The sequence below is a fragment of the Bacillus rossius genome, chromosome 1 (assembly GCF_032445375.1).
Source record: "Bacillus rossius redtenbacheri isolate Brsri chromosome 1, Brsri_v3, whole genome shotgun sequence".
NCBI lineage: Eukaryota > Metazoa > Arthropoda > Insecta > Phasmatodea > Bacillidae > Bacillus > Bacillus rossius.
In genome coordinates, this window is record NC_086330.1 from 36,909,985 (window position 1) to 36,923,031 (window position 13,047).

The window sequence follows — 13,047 nt, forward strand, 5'->3', positions numbered from 1 at the left end:
GACATGAAAATTTCGTAATAAATGAAAAATTCCCTGTTGGGATAAAATTATTAGTTAACGAGTCGCACGAAAAGACGTGCGACTGAGTGGGGTCGGCGCAGATCTGATTAAAGGATTTGAAGAACTTACACTATTGCTGAGACTTGGATGAGGCACGAAATCTGAAGGCTCTGCGTTCGCGGAGCGACCGACACTGCGAGTCCCCGACGGCAATTGGCGCGAGACCACCCTGCGGCCTCGCACCGAGACACGTGAAGTGCGGGAAAACAGCCCCGACCAGTTTTGAACTTAGATGACATATTTCACAATATATGATTATTGAACAATTTGACATAATTTCCCTTGAATTAATTCTCTTTTAATTGTAATTAATTTGGTTGTTTTTGTTTTAACAGAATAATTACACATTTAATCTGGCGCATTGCCACACCCGGCCGGGCGCTGTCGTCGCCTTGGTGTTCGTCGCGGCGCACTTTTACACACTCGGCGGACATCATGCTCTGGCGTGTTCGATGCACTTAAGAGTAAGTGTTGTTGTAACATATCGACCTTTGCGGACCAGATGGAGCATCGGCGGTTCGGTTGGCTATTTGCAAGTAAAAACAGGGAGGTGAATTAGGTTGATTAACACTGTGGTTAATTATTGGCGGAAGGCCACAAGGGACGTTCCGGACGTTTATTAATTGCATTTTCCCACGTGGAAAACTGCTGCACCCCTACGAAGCACTTTCACTATTTAGGGTTGTTCTGTTAATTAAAAAATTGGTTGTCTGTAAAGTCGGTTTACGGACGTTAGTTTAACGTGACGACATAAAAAAACATTGATGAAATGATTGATCCAGAAGAAAAGGAAATATCATATTCGGCCTGAGACTGAGCCGTAATAGGTTTTTGCAACCAAACCATATAGGCATTAAAAATATTATATTCTTTGAGGAAGAATTTTTTTTTAATTTTTCTATCTTTTGTATGATTAAATCTACCTCTGCATACTTTTATGAATAAAATTGAATCATTTTTATTGAATTATCACTATTTTGTATGGATACAAAGGAGTGAAATGAAATGTACAATTTAATTAATAAATTTACTTTCATTTGCATTCATTATTCAAATATATTTATTACTTTTAAAATGTTACGTGCGCCGTATTTATTTTTACAACTTCAAAAAAAAAACTTCGCACCTGCCAGGATTCGAACCAACAACCTTACGATTAGAAAATACCACCGCTGACCGTTTTTTTTTAAGTTACATATAATGCACACAAAACCAATGTAAAATTAAGTCAATAACATATTTGAAAACATACTACATGCTATTCCTTTTCCTGTGTTAAAAAAAATAACTATTGTTTAAACAAATTTAAAAGCAAATACAAAAAGACTTAAATACTTTCAGTCAAAATAAATAATACAAATATAAATAAAATTAATGGCAATTCATTTGAGGTCCGTAGAAAAAGGTATAAATATAAAAAGTTAAATAGATCTACAGACACATACAAATACACTTTTAGTTTTCAGTTCATTATGTGGCCAAGACAGATTTAAATTTGTCCTGTCAAAACGAAAATAAGAATGTTCCAAACCATGTTCGGAGCTTGCCGCGGAGGTCCATGTTCCATCGCTCCTGTCGCAGGACTTGCACGAAGTCTCGCAGAGTCACCGGCCCCGTGACGTCCTTCAGGAAATGTACAGCTTGCAGGATGAACCACGCCGCCGCTCTTCTCTTCACTGACGGGAACACGAAGAAGTCGCAGTGTATGAGACGCTCGTCGCTGACGTCACCTTGACCATCTTTGATAAGTCGTCGCACTCTTGTGCGACACCAGTGCCATATCGGCACCGCATACGTGCAGTTACTTATCCTGTGCAAGGCTGTATCAATACTACCACAGAGCGCGCATGTACAGTCGTCTGTTTGATGTATCCTGTATTTACGCATTGCAGTGGCTGTTAGATTATTGTAGAAACTGTATGCTGCCGATCGTAAATCTGAAGATTATTATTGTCCGCAATAATTCTCCAAGTTCGCATCCAATGGATACTTTGCGTGCGACTTACAATGACAGGTACTGTCTCCCGGGATTGTATGGTTCTGTGATACAAATTATTGACTGAGGCAGTTGAGTCTTCAGGCATGGCTCGTACGACAGTAGCAAGCGCTTCTTGTGCTCTTCGATATATGAGCGGCAGTCGCCCTGCTTCCGCTCAGACGTTTTTCTGGAGATCCGCGTACATGTCCGTCTGTCGTAATACAGTGGCGATAGCTGTTGCGTGATAAATTGCTTCGCATTTTGCGCCATGATCGACAAGTCCCAGCCCCCCTTGGTTCGTAGGTAGATAGAGTTGTGGCCGGGCTAATTTAAAATATGCGATTTTCACAGAAGATGACCGACGTACGATAGAACACGAGCATTATATTATCTAGGTATAGGGAAAAAATGTGACACATACCACATCTTTGCCAGTAAAATAGTATTTACTAGGGATACCCGTTGCAAGATGTTCGTACGTCGATAGCTCATGCTGATTTTACAAGTGTGCAAATTATTTGTGACTACGTCCCAGTTATGTTTCACAGTACGAGCTATATCTGTCTAAAAATACACACCTAGTATTTTAATCTTATCTATGGATCGAAAAGGGCGTACATCTTCAAAAATCTCGTCTGTGCCACCCAGCTGCAACACCGCCGTTTTTGTAGCATTTACTCTCAATTTGATACACGACGGCAAAGTTCTAGACAATTTTCAACTGTTGTGATTTCATCTTCTGATTGAATGACGCATGTGATATAGTCTGCATATGCATTAAGTTCAAACAACAAGTGGTTTACAGGAAAGCCTTGCAATTTGTTTTCTAGCATTCGACATAAAGGTGATGCCGTCCCCGCTGCCTGTTTTGAAATTACGTTAATTAAGAAGGTTTAGAGAATTTTGATCTCAAGGGTGGGGTTCCTGGCCTCGTGGCTGCAGGCAGGGACGCGTCGGCAAAGGGCCCCCCGGGCTGTTATGGCCTCCCAGCAGTGGCGAGGCGTGAGGTTTACATGAGGGGAAGCAATAACTCGTTCACACCAAAACATGATGAGGTTGGGGGGGGGGGGGGGTTTGGGGGCCCTCCGCCGGGAAAATATGGATTTCAAGGTACAAAATGGTGCTATTTAAGTAGTTTTCTTAACTGAACATTGACTATTCCACAGGTAGAAAAATTGACATTTTTTTTAAATACATTATTTTTGAAAAATAATGATTGACTTACATTATTCTGATAGTAAAATACCTACTCTACATTACTTATATACTAAGTGGGAGTGGAGTATCATCGTACGCCCACAAATCCCCCACGCACTGCCAGCCAACAGCCCACGGGAGAGATGCGCGCGCCCCGAGAGACGACCGCCGACTGAAACGCGACATCGCCACCTGCCCTGCCGAACTGTGGCGGACATAGCCGAAGCAGTCGGCGGAAAAATTCCACAGTCTGCTTCGGCCATGTTCGCTCCAGTTCGGCAAGAAAGCGTTACCTTCGTAGCTTCTACCGCGTATTTTTCCAGCCAATCCCCTCCCTGAACCTTTGTACCATGCCACCCCCCCCTCCCGAAAGGAAACTACTGCGGCAGCCTTCCTGCTGAAAGCGGTCCTGCCAGCGCTTCTAAACCTAGCAACGCTTCTAAAACAGCATGTTTTTGTGTCAACGAGTTCTTTTTTTATAGCGCACAGCGCACAGTATTGGGTCCCAAGAAGATAGTGTAAAAAATACATACACCTAACTGCACGAGCCAAAGTAAAATACTATTCTGAATAAAATATTTATTTAAAAAATACAATGTCTGGAAACTGCCTGGGCAAGCACTGCTTGCCTTGCTTGCCCTGACGAGACGCCACTGCCTCCCAGGATGCCGTAATAGAGAAAACACACATGTACGTTTAAAAGATTTATTACGTCGCACACGTTACACTTCTCTACATCACATATGGCACTCTCACGCGACTGGCCGAATCATCGTCGACTTCCACTCAGCCTACACCACCCTCAATTGGCGGTACTCGGTAGCCCGGCGGCTAGTACTCTAAGAGGGGTAGGTAACCCGGCGAGTTACAAGACGAATGCTCGGGTGAGCGGCAAGCCCGTTTCTGCACACGTGGATGTTTGTGTGGGGCGTAACACGGGGTACACTAACAGCTGGTTATGCAAGTTCACTTAACAAAGAAATATTACACTAGAGTCACTAAGGGCTAGTCCCGAGTTCGGGGTAAATTTCAAGTGTCCCACTCAGGTGGTCACGCAAAGGCGGCTTATCTGCGTGGTGGCGAGGGCCATGTTAAGCTGGGGACGAGCGCGGCGGAATCCGGCGGGATATCTCGTCCGCGACCGTTGCACGCCCCAGGTGATGAATCGTTATTAAACTCTGTTTCGCGTTCGGCACTGTGCCGCCCCGCGTGGGCTATGAACTAGTTCCCCGAGGGGTTTTTTAATAGTGTGAGGCACAGGCGCCACGACGGGCCGCCTAAATAATGGCACTTACGTAGCACTGGAAAGACTCGGTGGTGAGTCACACATTTTAACGAAAGACCGCACGAGATATCGTACAGGCGGTTAGGGCTGACCGGGGAGCTGTTGATAAAGATTTAAAGATAGTTACCTATTGCTGTTAACGTGGAGAAGGCGCGAAAGATGAATGCTCCCCGTGCGCGGGGCTGCCGGCCCAGGTGAGAGCTAGATCGCTACTGCCTATTCTCCCTGGCAACCGGGCCAGGGAGGGGAGTAAAACTGCGGGAAACTGCGGAGCGCGGGAAGGTGATTCCGGCCAGCTTTGTGAACGATATTGGTTTACAAAATGATTAGTTATTTAACAATAATTATTGGATATTTTAAAAGTTAAGTTTTTGATTGTGTTATCAAATGCATGTACACAGACTACCTAGTTGCGCAATGGCACACCCGGCCGGGCGCCTTGCACACATAGGAGGCCGTGACTGATGTCACGCCGTTCGGGGCACTGCACTATGTTGCACACACGGGCGTGTTCGTGGCACAGCACTGATCAGGTGTTGAGGACACATAACGGCCTGTGCTCTCAGAGGGAGCACCGACGACGGCGTCAAAGGATCGATGGCAACTGTAAATAAAACCATTGACAATGGACAACCTTGTCTGACAGAGCTCTCAATCAGTATAGGGTGCGTAAGAAAACCATTTACCATCAGCCGAGTGGATATTCCGGTGCATACCATTTTTACCCATGTTATTGTAGTGTCTGGGAATCCAAAGTGTGTCATTATTTGAAATAAATAATTGTGATCAACCCGGTCGAAAGCCTTCTCAATGTCGATGCTTAATAAGGCAGTTTTATTCTTTTCTAAGGAAGAAAGTAGATTCACATCACGCAATGCAAGTACTCCCTGTATAATGGATCTTCCTGGAACCGTGCACGTCTGTCCAGGACCAATTACATCACTCAGTCCTAACTTTAAACGTTTTGCGCATATCCGGGCAATTATTTTATAGTCCGTACAAAGAAGCGTTATTGGCCTATAGTCTGTAGGTTTCACTGCATGTTGCTTTTTCGGAATTAGAACAATGATGCCTTCTTTATGGGACTTGCAGAGCTCTCCTCGTGTACGAATGTCACGTACAACCTCACAGAAGTCGGGGCCAATAATCTCCCACAGAACCTTGTAGAACTCATAGGGTATCCCATCAATGCCTGGCGACCTTTTTGTTGGCAATTGCTGTATTATTTTATTTATTTCTGCGTCCAATAATGTCACCTCCATCACATCCTTAACATCATCACTGACTTTATTTACACACTCCCGCATCACTTCCGGAATCAAATATAGTTCTGTCTCCTGTTTCTTGTACAGCTGTGAAAGGTATTGTCGTAGTACACTCACTATCTCGATTTGGTCGTGCAGTGTTATTCCATCGTCGTTCAGGATCCTGGTAAAGGCTTTACGACGTACTTGCTGTTGCTCTTTAATAATGGAAAATAAGCTGAGTTTTTCATCGTCAAAAAGGCTCTTAATATGTAATAGTATGTGACGGTTTTGCATTTGTTGAGTGTATAAATCTAACAGTTTTTGTTTGGTGGCGCGTATATTGTGCATTACATTTTCCCCTCTGTTTGCGTGTTGCTGTAATTCGTGTAGTATGGTTTCTTAAAAGTTGTAAGTCCCCCGTCGTTCCTCTGCCAATCGATATGCATGCCATTTGAAAAGCCTCATGACATTCGGTTTTACATACTTCTCCCACCAAATAGCGACCGAAGGAAACTGTTGTTTACGTCCTCGCCATCGTTGCCATTGTTCTGTGAAGTCAGCTGTTACTTCTGTATCTTGTAGCAGTTCCTTGTTGAGACGCCACGTGCCTCGCCCATACCGTGTAATCTCGGCAAATTTTTCATACGTGAAAATCACCGCCAATGGTCACTGATCGCTACCGGTAGTACCTAGTATCGATGCACTTTATTTAAATGTCGTGTTTTGATGTAAAATCGGTCAATTTGTGATCGGGTATTAGTCGTAAAAAACGTAAATTGTCTGTTTATCCTGCCTGTAGTTACATCGCTCATTTCCAGGTGAGTTATCAATGTAGAGAGGGCTGCGTTTGTGGGATACACGCCACCCTGGTGGTCATCTGCTTGAGTGATGCAATTGAAATCGCCACCAAAAACTACCTGGTTGCAAGAAGTGTTAAAGAAAGGTACCAAATCTACTTCGAAAAAGGTTGTTCGTTCCCGTCTCTCCTGAGTTCCGGAGGGCGCATAAATGTTCAGAAGCAGTACGTCGTGGATACGTCCTGCCATCACACGGTCTGACGGATGGCAACGGAGGTCTTGTATTTCCAGTCCAGCGGGGGTTATTATCGCTGTTCCCAGTTCCCGATCGCCAACATTGGTATACACATTGAAAGATTGAAAGCCGCAAAAATCTTGTGTCACAACTTCTTGTAAAAACGCAATATCGACTGCCTGGGTCCAAAGAAATGCTTCGAGAGCCGATATTCGTGCAGGAACTGAGACCGCACAAATATTTAATGTCACTATGGTGAGGACATTAATCATTAATAAAGGAAAGCTACACTAAACTGCAACCACATGCAAACAATAGCTAGCCTAACAGACTTGAGATAAGAGTTGTATCGTTTTGTTTACATTCGCAATGCCTGTCAGCCGTGTCAGTCCACTGGACAATTTACCGTATAATCTTGTCATCCTGAACTACGAATTTTTTCAATTACTGATTTGGCAAGTTCTAAGGATTCTCGTCGGTCAGTTTGCTCGGGTTGTTCTGATTTGGAGAGCGCCATTGATTTCCTTGCTGGGCTTTTACTTCCGGTACGTCTGTCACGTTCGTGCGGTCTTTTATCCCGCGCGCTATTTTTTGTCACTTTTCGTGTGTCCGTGTCTCCATTTTCACCTGCGTCCATGTCATCCGCCCACAAACCAGGTTTCAATACAAGATACATTTGTGAACCACCCTGTGTGTGTTTTAAGTTGTCGTTACACGTAGAGTGTTGGCCACTTGTTTCGCCCACCTTCGCCTGACGCGCATCGGTCAAATGCGACTTTAGGTTGACAGCTTGCTCCTCAACTGTTTTCGCAGCCGGCGTCTGCACGGGTGATTCCCGGTCACGCGAGTGTAACGGAGGAAAATCCTCGTCCCCAGAAGACATGACAGTCGTAGTTGCCCGATTACGTGAACTGTCTTCAGCCGTGTTCGGAGCACCCCACCGGCGCGTGGCATGCGCGCCTCTCTCCTAGAGGCTCGGGCAAGCTATGCGCTCGTGCGCAATGTCCTGGCAGTAGCTACATGTTCGCGGCTGTCCTGGGTATATAACTACACCCCGATACCCGTCAATAGTTACATAGGATGGAATGTCTTTTTAATTTCCATTTTCGCAAGACGAACTCCCGTTTTTACTTTGCCGTCAGCCGCGGTCTCGTGTTCGAGGTCGGTCGCAGGTCCTAGCGGGGTGGCTGGCTTTCTTAGAGATTTCTGTTCCGGGAGGGCGCCAGGCTAGCTCGGTGTCTAACCGTGTGATGGTCGTGGGTTCGTTGCCCCAGCATGGCCCGCTAGAACCGTCGGCGGTGATGGAATTTGTTTCCTGATTAGGTCGGGTGGTTTAGGTTAATTTACATACACTGTTCTGGTTGTTCTACGGGTCGCACGTCGCGCACAGGAGGTGCGGGGTGGACGTTTTATTGTTCACGATTTACACTGGTTTATTACATTGGGCGCGAGGTCTACTCAGCGGTATATGATTGCCAGTGAGGCGTCGGAACACGTAGAAGTTTAGATTACACTATTATTACAATTACACTTGACAAAACGGCACCCTGTAGTGCTCTTACGTACACGATTACACTCCACACATTATCTGAGAGGGACACCTGCGTGCCTCTACTTGTGTTTACTTATTAAGCCCTCACGCCAGTCGCAGTTGAGGGAGAGCGTTCGATTAACGTCGGCTAATCTCGTAATCGGTAAATTGCGACCCGCGGGCCCACCTGTGTGGACCGCGGCTCGCTACTAAATTAAAAACACGTTTAAGCTTGGATGTATCCTGTGCCTGTGCACTGGGCGATTAACTAAAGTTCTGGGGTGGCGGGAGACGGCCCCTACCGTATACTTCACGGCCCCACATAATGCTTTGTGTGGGGCGTATTAAATTGACGCGGCTGGGTTAGACCCTACACCGAAAAAAAGCCGGGCGCACACGGGGAGTATTTAAAAAAAGGTTTTGGTTGTAACTATAATTACCAGATGGATGTTCGGTGAAACAAAGAGATGCTGGCTCCCCGTGGGACGTGCGTCCGTCCCGGTCCGCGAGTCGCGCTGTACTGGCGTCTGGCCCTGGCGTGAGGGGAGGGGTGAGCTCCCTGTCGCGCCAGATTTTCTAAAGTTCCGTTATTCGTAAAAAATTACATTAATAATAAAAAGCAAGTGGCTATAAATTCATACAATATAACTTAATGATTAACTTAATATCTATATATGTTTTAGAATTTACATTTAATAAGTTTGTCTAAAATAAGTTTGAATATTAGAGTCAAGCTGGAGACTGTCTGTTTCTTGATAACTACTCCAGTGGCGAATGATAATGCTAATTTGTGGCGGTTTGCGTTACGTCACACATTTCACAACTGAATTTAGGCTGAAGGCCACAAGGGTTGCACTAGTAAAAACACACACGTAATCTTAACTGGTTTATTCCGTCGCACACGTTACACTTGACACGCTCACGCGACTAGCCGCTTCATCGTCGACCTATGCTCCACCTACACCACCCTCTCTTGGCGGTACTCTTTACGGCCGCTCAGTGGCCCGGCGGCTAGTACATTAAGAGGGGTAGTTACCCGGCGAGAGGCGAGATGAATGCTCAGGTGAGCGGCAAGCCGGGTTCTGCGCCCGAGAGAGTCTGGGCGGGGCGTGATATGAATTACGCTTACGGCGGTTTACACAAAGTTACTAACACAGAAACAATACACTAAAGTCACTAGGGCTAGTCCTGGGTTCGGACCAGGTCCGGGTGTCCCACACAGGTGGTTACACAATGGCGGCTACTCCGCGTGGTGGCGAGGGCCACGTTATGCTGGGCACGGGCACGGCGGAATCCGGCGGGATATCACGTCCGTGACCGTCGCACGTCCCAGTTGATGAATCGTCCGTAAACTTATTCTCGCGTTTGGCGCAGTGCCGCCCCGCGTGACGATGAACTAATACCCCGTGGGGTTTTTGATAGCATGAGGCGCAGGCGCGTACGGCGGGCCGCCTATTTAGCTTACATATCACAAGAAAGTCTCGGTGGCGAGCCACTCATTATATTTAAAGACCGTACGAAATCTCATACGGCCGGTTAGGGCCGACCGGGAAGCTGTTGAAACGGTTTGACTATAATTACCTATTGTAGTTAATGATGAATTGGCGCGAGAGGTGAGTGCTTCCCGTGCGCGGGGCTGCCGGGCCTGGCGAGTCACCGATGACGACTGACTAACCTCCCTGGCCACCTTGGTCAGGGAGGGGGGAAATTCCGCAGGAAACTGCGGAGTGCGGGAAGATGATTTCGGCCAGTTTTGTGAATGATACCAGTTTACAAAATTATTATTGAATTAATATTAATTATTAGTTATTTTACAAGTATTAGTTTTTGTTTGTTTTATCGAATGCATGAACAAATTATTTAGTTGCGCAGTGCCACACCCAGCCGGGCGCTTTGCACACGTAGGGGGCCGTGACTGACGTCACGCCGTTCGGGGCACTGCACAACGTTGCACGCACGGGCGCGTTCGAGGCGCGGCACTGATTAGGTGTTGAGGACACATAATGGCCTGTGCTCTCAGAGGGAGCACTGACGGCGGCGTCAACTTGATACTTGTGTTTCGTGCCCCAAACCTCGTCTTGCAAAGTTACGACATTGCCGTATCCTACTAGTTCTGTACGAATTTTGTGATTTTCTATTTCTAGAGGCAGGTTCAGGATTCTTACCATTTTTAAGTTGTCAATTGCATGTTCAATGGTGACGCTGATCCATTCTTGATCGGCAGTGACAAATGAGGACAGTCCGTTGGTGCGACGCAAAATGGCTTCACATGGTCCAGACGAAACAAATTTCAAAAATATACAGTTTCGGTGACCGTCAAGCTGTAACGCCTCGATTTGGTCTTCTGTTACATTCAAAACAGTATCTAACCACTCGTGGATTTCAAGGGCAGATGGCTGTTTAGCAAAAACTATACGCAACATATTTACTCGAACGTTGGACATGTTTACTTTACACTATATGCGACACAATTAAAAACTGGCGTCTCACTTCAGAGACGTTACCCCGTTTGTCACATGAGTGATCCGCGCCGCGCTCGGAACACGATGCGCACTCGGCGGCGACCTGCACGGAACTACCGTTCAGCCACGAGGCCGTATTTGATAATTGATAGTGTTAGATTTTTTATATACGTTGCCGTCGCCCGACCTCTGTGAAATGTCCGGGGGGTACCTGACGGTCGCTACGGGCGTCGCGATGCTCTTGTTGTCCGGAGGGGCGTCAGGCTAGCAGGCTGCTAGGCCGTTGGTGTGGGGTCATGGGTACTCTGCCCCCGCGTGCCCCGCCAGGTACACGGCCTGAATGTAACCTGAATGGTTTTACCTTGACTGTGAAGGCCGCTCGGCCATGTGGAGGACGGGGAATTACGGAAAATGATATACGAGTTGGCGAGAATACATTTAATTTGGGAGTTTCACCGGAGGTCCATGTGGGTACACGGTACACTCTACAAGTCCGCTCCGCGGTTCAGTCCCGCTACAAAAATTCTCACTAACACTAAACACAACACTACGTGACAATGGTTACGGCGGAAGTCTCGCGGGACGTGGTTCGATGCTCGCTGGAGACGGCCAGCGCCGTAAGTTAACTGTTGCAGGGGGGTGGGGGGGTCGATGAGCGGGCTCCTAAGTTCGGCGAAACACTTACGTGAGTGATACGATCCGCAGTGCGGTATCACGATGAAGACGGTCGGGATAGGCCCGGTTCCGTAAAATACGCGCCGAGTCGATGTGGGCAGCGATGAATTAATAAGAGGTTTTAGATTTAAAGATTAAGTACAGAATAAAATAATCAAAGAAAGAAAACTTGGATGCTGCCCACGGACACACGTCTGTTCCCGGCGCGGAGTGGTTGGAGACTGTTGAACATGGCCGCCTCGCGAGGAAGAGAAACTTTCTCTTCTTTGTGAGTCGGCGTCAAAAAACTTATATTAATTGAATTTACTCTGTTACCAGTTAAAAAATGTTCCAGGTGCCCAATTAAAATGTAGCACGTGGTAATTGGGTGCTTAAGGCTTAACAATGGTTTTAATGTATTTAATTATTTAAATTGTGACATAAAGTTGGCGACTGTAAATTTACTAACATATTGTCCCACTGTGAATTGTTTTAGAGGGATTTCTCCTATTCTGACTTGATCATAGTCACGGGCATTTTAATTAAGGCCAGTGGCCGCGGTGACTGTTAATGAGGTTTGTTGTCTGCTCCGTGCGTGGTGTACTCCCCCGGAGGGCTACGACTCACTTATTACATGGCGGGTAATTAGTAATTTTATACTAATGGCTTTTCCCTTAATTGAATTATGGGTTTAAGCCTCCGGGGTTCCGTATCTTTAAATATCATTATGTCTATTGGGGTCACGCCCGAGGCGCTCGCCTGACTCAATCCAGCTGGGCAAGGAGCGCGCTCTGAAAACGGGATACGGTACTGGCGGTGCGGAGCACGGGCTTAACGGCCATGGTCGGTACGACGTCAACGTTTATAAAAATTTTGTTCACTGTAGGGGAATAATATTATTTCGTTTTAATAACTCGATTTTATAACAAATACGCATCCCAAATACACCAAACTTGTTTATAAGTTGTTACAATATTTTTTAAAACTTTGCAAACGATCCCAGTTGTAATTTGAATTATTATGTGTAACTGTAAAATACCATTGTTGGTTCAAAATGTATTTGAATATTTATCATTACTTTTAAATAACCGTACCGATTGTGCTGAAAATCGGTGGACGATCGTTAAATTACATAATATTAATAATTCAAATGACGAAAATATGATTGAAAAGTCAAATCGATTTTCGTTCCAATCGAATGGAAGAGAGATGCCACGCATGCATACAATGAGCAAACAGGAACATCCGTAGTGGGACATCCGTAGTGGGACACTTTTTCGTGCGTGCAGCCGGCGTTCATCGATTTATTAGACGTCACGTCAAAGTTGCTTAATTACTCACAGTATTTAATGATGCATAAGAACTGTTTGGAGGTGTTGGCATATGGACGTAATCTGTGAAGGCACTCTCTGGCATCGGCGGCTCGCTTGACTCACGTGACATGGGCTAAGGGTGCGCTCCATTTGCGGGGTTTAATACTGGTGGGTGGAGGCCATGCCTTATGGCCTTCGGAGGGGCGACGACAATGATTACAGAGAACTCAAAACACCCGCGTTTTTTTCTTCCAACGAACCTGAAAAAACATTAGGTTAACTTCGGTG